The 11,576-nt window shown below is 37.6% G+C and overlaps 2 pseudogenes; one reads left to right on the forward strand and one right to left on the reverse strand.

Moving 5' to 3' along the window:
• Positions 1-6,381: 6,381 nt before the first annotated feature.
• On the reverse strand, positions 6,382-6,846 carry LOC148291082 (14-3-3 protein 10 pseudogene; annotated as a pseudogene).
• A 2,654-nt stretch (positions 6,847-9,500) lies between these two features.
• On the forward strand, positions 9,501-10,833 carry LOC148291083 (14-3-3 protein 10 pseudogene; annotated as a pseudogene).
• Positions 10,834-11,576: the final 743 nt, after the last annotated feature.

Raw genomic sequence — 11,576 nt, forward strand, 5'->3', positions numbered from 1 at the left:
TCCTCAACCTAATTAGGTAACATTCTATTTAATTGGGTAATCCCCAATTAAATTGAATAATTCCCAATTAGGTCAAATAATCCCCAAATGGAAGGAATTATTTGACCTAGGGTTATGAATTAATTCAGTTCCCACAGTTACTAAAATACGGAACGGGAAAAATACGAATAAAATACATACGTGTTTTATTTGGCAAATTTTCTCCATCACGTAAACTTAAAAATTGCTAAACTATCGTTTTAACAAGACAAAGATTTATTCAAGGGAACAGTAAATTTGGAAGAAAACCAAGAATAAAGAAATTGACGAAATGATAGAACAAAATTCATGAATTCTTTAATCAACTAATCAGCATATATCTAAAGAACATAAAACTAGCTTATTACTATACCTATAGTTATGCTCTAAAGAACATATAGCTTCTTACTATACCTATAGTTATGCTCCACACAAATCTATTTCTTTTTTCTACTTACAGTATTGAAAGTTCTATTGACAAGGATGAGTTTCAAAGTCATTCTTAATTATCAAAACAAACCAAAACTTGTTATAAAACTAAAGAAATTGAGGAGAGAATTTAGAGAATTCAAATAGTGATAGAAATATTCTTCTGATATTTTCATTGAGTCTTTCTGTATCTCTCTCGCAATACAAACGAGAATGAAGCCATAGTTTTATATGCAAAGCTTTGGCTAACTATTCGGTAAATAGAAGACTCGTGAAGGTCTCTTGGCTCCCCGTGGATGTGCAGTGTATCTTCAGAATTTTCTTCAATCAATTAAGTAGTGGACCCTATCATTTTGGGCTCCACATTCTTGACTTTACAACACTCCCCCTTGGAGACCACAAATGATATGAAATATGCCTCGTTAAAAACCTTGCCAGTAAAACCCAGTGGGACAAAAACTGGTCGAAGGGAAAAAGAGTACATAACCATGTATAACATAGAATTCTGTGGATATGGACGCGCGTGCGACACTGCCTCGTTAAAACCTTGCCAGGAAAAACCCAGTGGGATAAAAACCTGGACGAAGGAAAAAGAGTACAGTGTGTGAAGGTCTTTATTGACAGCACGCTCCCCCTGATGCTTGACAAAGTATCTTTCGGATTGAGTGAATGATATAGCCACAAACAATTCATGTAGTTGAGTAAGTAAGTATATTCCCAGTGAGCTATATCTATGTAAATCATAGAAATTTCCAAAGTCCGCTTATCTAACAAAACCTGGGCTATTTGTAAGTTCACTTGAAAAGAATATGCCCGTATATGGTGTTATGCGGAGATAGCATCAAATATGCCTCACATCATCCCAAAGTGGTGGTGATGGAGCTGAGCTCAATCTGGAAAATACAATGTCCGGTTCAGTATATTTCCGGGAAATCATTTAAGTGCTCAACGGATAATCCACACAAAATGCTTCAATACTTTCTTAGTATAAGCAATAATCTTATTGGCATAATGCTCGATCTTCAAGCCGAGACAAATGTTACTTGAACTTTTCAGGAGTTTTAACCAAGTATTAACTCTTCATGAGTTTTGATCAATTATCAACTCTTTAAGAGCTGTAATGGGTTGCAACCATATCGTAATTAGTGTACTCACTGAGGCAATTTATACATATTAGTATTGAGTACAAAATTTGTGCTTCATGCACACGTCCTTCAAGGGCTTGCTTCATGCAATTTCAATCCTTCATGGATTTAAGGGATTATATTTCATGACACATTATATAGCTTTATATCTAGCTATTTGTTTTGCTTATACATCTTTAGGGAATCACTTCTGGCGATATGCTCCGTGCATTTAATAACCCTTAAAGATAATATGTTGGTCTCCGTAAATGTGCAATAAGAAGGCATAATTGCATCTGTAAATATGGAGAAACCCAACATTCCTTGTTTCTGCCAAAAACATTGTGTCATACAAAATGGGTATATTCCCATTTATTCTGAACACCCAAGTATATCTTTTAGTATAACATCTTTTGGGGTTCGTACTATGGGTTTGTTCTTTCACGTTCATTCTCATCTGTAATGGAATTGCCTCTTTCCATTTTGGCCAATGATATTGTCGACATTTAATAATAGAACGTGGTTCCAATCAACATAGCCCATTGATGATTTGAGTAGCTACTTCAAAACCAAAATTTTTATTCATCAATTCATGATCCCACCATTCTCATGTGCATGCGCATGCATCAATTATAAGCATTTCTTTGCTTTTGGGTACCCGAGCCACTTCAAGGGGCTTTTACTGTCTCTTTCCAGACAGACATATCTTATAGAATGAATTATGTGAGAATGTGGATCATAACCTCCAGTGGAGCGTTATTTTACAGTAGGGCGTGGATAATCTCCATTTAAGGAGTTGGAACATTTAGAACCCATATATCTGTCATGCTACAGGCATGCCACAGATTAATACATACATGTCAATTAATTGTCCTTCTGGAACTTGAAACCATATAATTTGCTACGCATCAAGCGTGCACTGTATCACCATTGACATGTTAAAGGATTGTCCTTCAGGGACTTCAATCCATATCATTTGCTACGCAACAGGCGTGCATCATATTGATCACTGCTATACCCATATTCTATTCTTATGGGACTTTAATCTGTGCAGTGTATTATCAATGTATCCAACTTGCAATCTGTGAAATTTGCATTAATAAATCATGGATACATATTAGAACGATACAAGCCATTCTTTTTGAAATGGTCATTTGCACGGCGTTCTTCCTGAACGGCCTTATCTCCTCATTTGGTTACTTTTAAGCATGTAGTACAAAATATCAAAATAATATTACAAACATGAAATAGCACAAGTATTTCTTACATCATTAGGTGGGAGAAACTTTTCTCAAGTATCATTCAAGCTCGTATCGGTTCTGCAAATATAATGTGATGCTTGATGATCTAGTTATATCCTGCAAGAGCAAAAATCACAATCCTTCTGTTTATGTCAAAAATATAACCCTCAGTGTTAGGATCACTACATGGATTTGTTCTTCTGATGGTGGATCTGAAGAAACAAAATCCCTTATGAACAGAGAGTTATAAAAAGAAAGAAAAAATACAAAAAAATTGTGATATTGATTGCAAGGTAAGGTAAGCAATCAAGGAAGGAAGCTGGTGGGAGCAAACTACAAACTCTCATCTCTCCTAGTCAAGGAGAACTTCAGGAGATCAGAGCATGTGTTCATTCTAGCAGTTCCCTGATGTAGCGGAAACGTGATCAGGGATAATCTCGCTTCCAGAATGGATGATCAGAGATAGTCTCGCTTCTAAAGCACATCGAGGGCTCACTAATATGAAAAATAAGTAGATATTGCATCATTGGATATGAAGAAAATTGGGGGAAACTAAGTGTGTTCTGCAAAGAAAATTTCATTAGTAACATATTTATACACAAATAAGGGGAATAAGTAAATTCGGTGAATTTCAAATTAACCGTAGAGATTTGCGAGATTCTCGGGGAGCTTTTGAAAAAGTAACTCCGTGAAATCCGCAAAGCAAGATCGGCTTTGATGAAAATAATCCTGAAAACGCCGAAAGTGCCGACAGATATTACTGGAGACCATGTGAAGTTTTGGAACCTGGGAAAAGAAAAAGAATATGGGGATCCGGGGAAATATTGGGATCCTGGATACGGTGCCACATTTCCACCTATAGATATTGCATCTGCAAGATTTGATTGGAGCAACTGTGTTTCAACTCAATTCATTTCCATTCTCTGAAAGTCCAGTTTTTCTAAAACTTTCCTCAAAAACCTTCTAAAAATGGCTTCCTCTTCTTCCCGCCCAAATCATCTTGATTTAAATGTTGACCCCAAAACAGCTCGTGACATCAAAATATGGCAGCCATCCTTTGCATCCCAAAATCGTCATCTCACAGTTGATGATTCTGTGATGATGAATGATGCTACTGCTGTCACAGTAGCTAGGAATTTTCTTATTCCTATGGATGACATGTTGTTAACCTGGAGGTCTGAAGAAGAGGCCATTGATGACTCATTGGCTTTTAGCATTCAGAGTGCTGCTTCTGTTTCTAACATGGCTAATCGTTTGCATGCTAGAGCAAATGAGATTCAGGAGTTGAACACTGAAAATTCGTCTCTTCAGAGAAAACTTCAGGAGTCTCAACAGGAGGTTGAGAAACTTAAAGAGGAGAATAATGCCTTGTTGAAACTAGTGAGTTCATACTCCACTGATACGCAGACAAGGCTTAACATGCTGCAGATTTCCAATGAAAAGATTCTGGAAGAACACGAGTGGCTCATGGCTAAGCTTAAGAGGCGTCGTCCTCTTCCTGCAGAGGCTTCCAGAACATAATGGAATTTTATAGATTTTAACAGAGCCTGCTCCGTTCTTGCAGGTGAAGAAAATCTATCTGTTGTATGCTCCTTTTCTGTTATAATAATTGGGCAAATTCTTAAACTTGCACCTTGTGGTTTTTGCGTCTTTTCAAAATGACGGTTTGGAACCTTGTGCCTTATAGGTTCAAATAACCACAACAAATCTCTCAACTTACATATTTCAATGCATGTGAGTCCGGAGCTTCTGCCCAAGGCTAAACACGACTTCAAAATTTATTTGCCCTTTTCAAATGGGCATGAAATATGAATTGAGTAAAAGCCATGATAATATTGCAATATAGTAGTGAGGAGCATTAACTACTATATACCCAAAACTTCAAGTTCGGGATCTCTCATATATTTGGATCCATGGGTTTCCGGCCGAGATCATATAATATAACAAAATATGTGGGGAGCCTCAATTCATCCTTTGAGGTTTATCCTGATATTATCCATTTCACGGTGTATTCTTAACAACCGGAATTCACAAAATATATTTCTTTCTTGAGGTGTCGATTGTAACAGAATCGAACTTTACCAAATTCATCATTTTCTTATGCCAAAGAAACACGTGGTGTTCCATAATTTGCAATAATACCTCAAGGGTTGTCCATTTAATTGTTGGAACTTCAGGCTCTCAATATTGCCAGATTTGAACTTCAGGCCAAAATCACATATTCTCATGGTATAGACATTTTTATAAATTCCTATACATATTTCAGGACTTTAGTCTTTTACATAATTGTCCATGAGGATCTCCTGGCATCTCATTTAATTACTCATCCATGAGTTTAAGGAATTGCAGGTTCCCTTTGGTATATAGTGACGGTTTACCCAAAATGGTTAATATTTATGCATACGTCACTATTCATGTATATGGTACTATTCATCAGGTCATGAATACGTATCTATTCATGCGTATAGTACATTTGCCAGTACAATTACTATTCATGTGTACGGCACTATTAACCAATACGGTACTGTTACATTATCAAGGAACTCCAAGTCCTTATTTACATGTCAAGGATCAAGGATCTTCAGATCCGATCTCTTATTTACAAATACAGTACCGGAGAGACTGCCAGCTCTCATATCATTATCATTATCAAGGATCTTTCAAGTCCTGATGTAGTTGTATGATGAGGATCAAGGAACTTCTAGTCCTGATCTCTGTATTCTGTAAAAACTCATCATACCACACAATTAATTCATAAAATAAATAGCTTGTAAATAAATTACTGGTAAATAAATTGCTGATATGGACGATAAACCCGCACCATACTTTAAATAAATGTAAATGTGCGGTAAAGTAAATTCATAAATTAAATTGCTTGCTGTATGGACGTTAATCCCGCACCATACTTCAAATAATAAAGTAAATGTGCGGTAAAGTAAACGTGCTGGTATGGGCACTAATTCTGCTCCATACTTTTAAATAAAAGTAAAGGCAGTTGTGTGGACGATAAACCCGCGCCACACTTTTAAATAAATAATGTTGTATGGGCAATAAACCTACACCATACAGTAAATAAAGTAAATGCGGGATTAAAAACCACCACTTAAAAATATAGGAAGTTAAACCGTCCATAGAATTACTATATATATGAATAAAGTAATGGCAATTATTTGTGGGTTCTTATCAACACCACAATTAAATAATATAATATTATATTATTATTGTTTGCGGAAGACATCATGCTTTTCTCGCCAAATTAAATGCTTTCCACCTATGTTCTGCACACCTGCACTAATGTTGATATTAAAAAGTATAGATTAATAATAAAATAATAGAAAAGGTGAAAGGAAGCTTATCCTTTTTTCTGGTGTTTGCTAGCTTTCTTCATTTGTCATACCGAGGGCTTTTCAAGTGGGGAAATGATGGCACATGTCATCTTTATTAAAAGTCTAGAGATAAAAGGTTGAGTGGGTGCCAGCACTTGAGTGACCTACATCTGGGTAAGTCAAAAGAGTCGGCCTTCCAAGCATACTTGAGGAACTGCTTATTTTTTTATTTTTTATTTTATTTTATTTTTTAGCACCACCGAACTTGCGTTGGCTTCCTATCCAGCCACTGTGAATGGGACTGTTCATACCACCATTGAAAGCAGCTTTAGAGAGCAAGATCATGCAGTGAGAACAAAGCTTCACATAAGGATTGGAGTCCAAGATCTTCAAGATGCTGGCGCAGACATCAGAGAGTTCGACCTCGACCTTAGATCTATATTCCTTCACCAGAGCCGCGTGCTCCTCGTTCTTGCGACCCTCCTCCTTCTGCTCGATCGACGACACGATGCGCCACGCGGCTCGGAGCGAGCCGATCACGTTCTTGTAAGCCACGGAGAGCAGGTTGCGCTCCTCCACGGTTAGCTCGCCGACGACCAGCTTCTCCATGAATTGGACCATCTCTTCATAGCGCTCGGCTTGCTCGGCTAGCTTCACGAGGTATACGTATTGCTCCCTGGTTAGGTTGTCGGGGACCACGGACGCCATTGGAGTGTTTGAGAAAGAGCTCTGCGTTGCGACCGTTGGATTGGGTCGTGGTGGAGAGGGAGAAGTGGAGATTTGGGGTCATCGGAGATGGGATGATCCATATGATGATTAATTGAGTTTTGGTTGAATATCTCAGCTGGAATTTTAGAGATATTCGTGCTGATAACGTGTTATAAAACTAAAGAAATTGAGGAGAGAATTTAGAGAATTCAAATAGTGATAGAAATATTCTTCTGATATTTTCATTGAGTCTTTCTGTATCTCTCTCGCAATACAAACGAGAATGAAGCCATAGTTTTATATGCAAAGCTTTGGCTAACTATTCGGTAAATAGAAGACTCGTGAAGGTCTCTTGGCTCCCCGTGGATGTGCAGTGTATCTTCAGAATTTTCTTCAATCAATTAAGTAGTGGACCCTATCATTTTGGGCTCCACATTCTTGACTTTACAACACTCCCCCTTGGAGACCACAAATGATATGAAATATGCCTCGTTAAAAACCTTGCCAGTAAAACCCAGTGGGACAAAAACTGGTCGAAGGGAAAAAGAGTACATAACCATGTATAACATAGAATTCTGTGGATATGGACGCGCGTGCGACACTGCCTCGTTAAAACCTTGCCAGGAAAAACCCAGTGGGATAAAAACCTGGACGAAGGAAAAAGAGTACAGTGTGTGAAGGTCTTTATTGACAGCACGCTCCCCCTGATGCTTGACAAAGTATCTTTCGGATTGAGTGAATGATGTAGCCACAAACAATTCATGTAGTTGAGTAAGTAAGTATATTCCCAGTGAGCTATATCTATGTAAATCATAGAAATTTCCAAAGTCCGCTTATCTAACAAAACCTGGGCTATTTGTAAGTTCACTTGAAAAGAATATGCCCGTATATGGTGTTATGCGGAGATAGCATCAAATATGCCTCACATCATCCCAAAGTGGTGGTGATGGAGCTGAGCTCAATCTGGAAAATACAATGTCCGGTTCAGTATATTTCCGGGAAATCATTTAAGTGCTCAACGGATAATCCACACAAAATGCTTCAATACTTTCTTAGTATAAGCAATAATCTTATTGGCATAATGCTCGATCTTCAAGCCGAGACAAATGTTACTTGAACTTTTCAGGAGTTTTAACCAAGTATTAACTCTTCATGAGTTTTGATCAATTATCAACTCTTTAAGAGCTGTAATGGGTTGCAACCATATCGTAATTAGTGTACTCACTGAGGCAATTTATACATATTAGTATTGAGTACAAAATTTGTGCTTCATGCACACGTCCTTCAAGGACTTGCTTCATGCAATTTCAATCCTTCATGGATTTAAGGGATTATATTTCATGACACATTATATAGCTTTATATCTAGCTATTTGTTTTGCTTATACATCTTTAGGGAATCACTTCTGGCGATATGCTCCGTGCATTTAATAACCCTTAAAGATAATATGTTGGTCTCCGTAAATGTGCAATAAGAAGGCATAATTGCATCTGTAAATATGGAGAAACCCAACATTCCTTGTTTCTGCCAAAAACATTGTGTCATACAAAATGGGTATATTCCCATTTATTCTGAACACCCAAGTATATCTTTTAGTATAACATCTTTTGGGGTTCGTACTATGGGTTTGTTCTTTCACGTTCATTCTCATCTGTAATGGAATTGCCTCTTTCCATTTTGGCCAATGATATTGTCGACATTTAATAATAGAACGTGGTTCCAATCAACATAGCCCATTGATGATTTGAGTAGCTACTTCAAAACCAAAATTTTTATTCATCAATTCATGATCCCACCATTCTCATGTGCATGCGCATGCATCAATTATAAGCATTTCTTTGCTTTTGGGTACCCGAGCCACTTCAAGGGGCTTTTACTGTCTCTTTCCAGACAGACATATCTTATAGAATGAATTATGTGAGAATGTGGATCATAACCTCCAGTGGAGCGTTATTTTACAGTAGGGCGTGGATAATCTCCATTTAAGGAGTTGGAACATTTAGAACCCATATATCTGTCATGCTACAGGCATGCCACAGATTAATACATACATGTCAATTAATTGTCCTTCTGGAACTTGAAACCATATAATTTGCTACGCATCAAGCGTGCACTGTATCACCATTGACATGTTAAAGGATTGTCCTTCAGGGACTTCAATCCATATCATTTGCTACGCAACAGGCGTGCATCATATTGATCACTGCTATACCCATATTCTATTCTTATGGGACTTTAATCTGTGCAGTGTATTATCAATGTATCCAACTTGCAATCTGTGAAATTTGCATTAATAATTCATGGATACATATTAGAACGATACAAGCCATTCTTTTTGAAATGGTCATTTGCACGGCGTTCTTCCTGAACGGCCTTATCTCCTCATTTGGTTACTTTTAAGCATGTAGTACAAAATATCAGAAGAATATTTCTATCACTATTTGAATTCTCTAAATTCTCTCCTCAATTTCTTTAGTTTTATAACACGTTATCAGCACGAATATCTCTAAAATTCCAGCTGAGATATTCAACCAAAACTCAATTAATCATCATATGGATCATCCCATCTCTGATGACCCCAAATCTCCACTTCTCCCTCTCCACCACGACCCAATCCAACGGTCGCAACGCAGAGCTCTTTCTCAAACACTCCAATGGCGTCCGTGGTCCCCGACAACCTAACCAGGGAGCAATACGTATACCTCGTGAAGCTAGCCGAGCAAGCCGAGCGCTATGAAGAGATGGTCCAATTCATGGAGAAGCTGGTCGTCGGCGAGCTAACCGTGGAGGAGCGCAACCTGCTCTCCGTGGCTTACAAGAACGTGATCGGCTCGCTCCGAGCCGCGTGGCGCATCGTGTCGTCGATCGAGCAGAAGGAGGAGGGTCGCAAGAACGAGGAGCACGCGGCTCTGGTGAAGGAATATAGATCTAAGGTCGAGGTCGAACTCTCTGATGTCTGCGCCAGCATCTTGAAGATCTTGGACTCCAATCCTTATGTGAAGCTTTGTTCTCACTGCATGATCTTGCTCTCTAAAGCTGCTTTCAATGGTGGTATGAACAGTCCCATTCACAGTGGCTGGATAGGAAGCCAACGCAAGTTCGGTGGTGCTAAAAAAAAAAATAAAAAAAAAAAAAAAAAAATAAGCAGTTCCTCAAGTATGCTTGGAAGGCCGACTCTTTTGACTTACCCAGATGTAGGTCACTCAAGTGCTGGCACCCACTCAACCTTTTATCTCTAGACTTTTAATAAAGATGACATGTGCCATCATTTCCCCACTTGAAAAGCCCTCGGTATGACAAATGAAGAAAGCTAGCAAACACCAGAAAAAAGGATAAGCTTCCTTTCACCTTTTCTATTATTTTATTATTAATCTATACTTTTTAATATCAACATTAGTGCAGGTGTGCAGAACATAGGTGGAAAGCATTTAATTTGGCGAGAAAAGCATGATGTCTTCCGCAAACAATAATAATATAATATTATATTATTTAATTGTGGTGTTGATAAGAACCCACAAATAATTGCCATTACTTTATTCATATATATAGTAATTCTATGGACGGTTTAACTTCCTATATTTTTAAGTGGTGGTTTTTAATCCCGCATTTACTTTATTTACTGTATGGTGTAGGTTTATTGCCCATACAACATTATTTATTTAAAAGTGTGGCGCGGGTTTATCGTCCACACAACTGCCTTTACTTTTATTTAAAAGTATGGAGCAGAATTAGTGCCCATACCAGCACGTTTACTTTACCGCACATTTACTTTATTATTTGAAGTATGGTGCGGGATTAACGTCCATACAGCAAGCAATTTAATTTATGAATTTACTTTACCGCACATTTACATTTATTTAAAGTATGGTGCGGGTTTATCGTCCATATCAGCAATTTATTTACCAGTAATTTATTTACAAGCTATTTATTTTATGAATTAATTGTGTGGTATGATGAGTTTTTACAGAATACAGAGATCAGGACTAGAAGTTCCTTGATCCTCATCATACAACTACATCAGGACTTGAAAGATCCTTGATAATGATAATGATATGAGAGCTGGCAGTCTCTCCGGTACTGTATTTGTAAATAAGAGATCGGATCTGAAGATCCTTGATCCTTGACATGTAAATAAGGACTTGGAGTTCCTTGATAATGTAACAGTACCGTATTGGTTAATAGTGCCGTACACATGAATAGTAATTGTACTGGCAAATGTACTATACGCATGAATAGATACGTATTCATGACCTGATGAATAGTACCATATACATGAATAGTGACGTATGCATAAATATTAACCATTTTGGGTAAACCGTCACTATATACCAAAGGGAACCTGCAATTCCTTAAACTCATGGATGAGTAATTAAATGAGATGCCAGGAGATCCTCATGGACAATTATGTAAAAGACTAAAGTCCTGAAATATGTATAGGAATTTATAAAAATGTCTATACCATGAGAATATGTGATTTTGGCCTGAAGTTCAAATCTGGCAATATTGAGAGCCTGAAGTTCCAACAATTAAATGGACAACCCTTGAGGTATTATTGCAAATTATGGAACACCACGTGTTTCTTTGGCATAAGAAAATGATGAATTTGGTAAAGTTCGATTCTGTTACAATCGACACCTCAAGAAAGAAATATATTTTGTGAATTCCGGTTGTTAAGAATACACCGTGAAATGGATAATATCAGGATAAACCTCAAAGGATGAATTGAGGCT

This window comes from Prunus avium, chromosome 8 (genome assembly GCF_965620075.1).
Source record: "Prunus avium chromosome 8, drPruAviu1.hap1.1, whole genome shotgun sequence".
NCBI classification, from domain to species: domain Eukaryota; kingdom Viridiplantae; phylum Streptophyta; class Magnoliopsida; order Rosales; family Rosaceae; genus Prunus; species Prunus avium.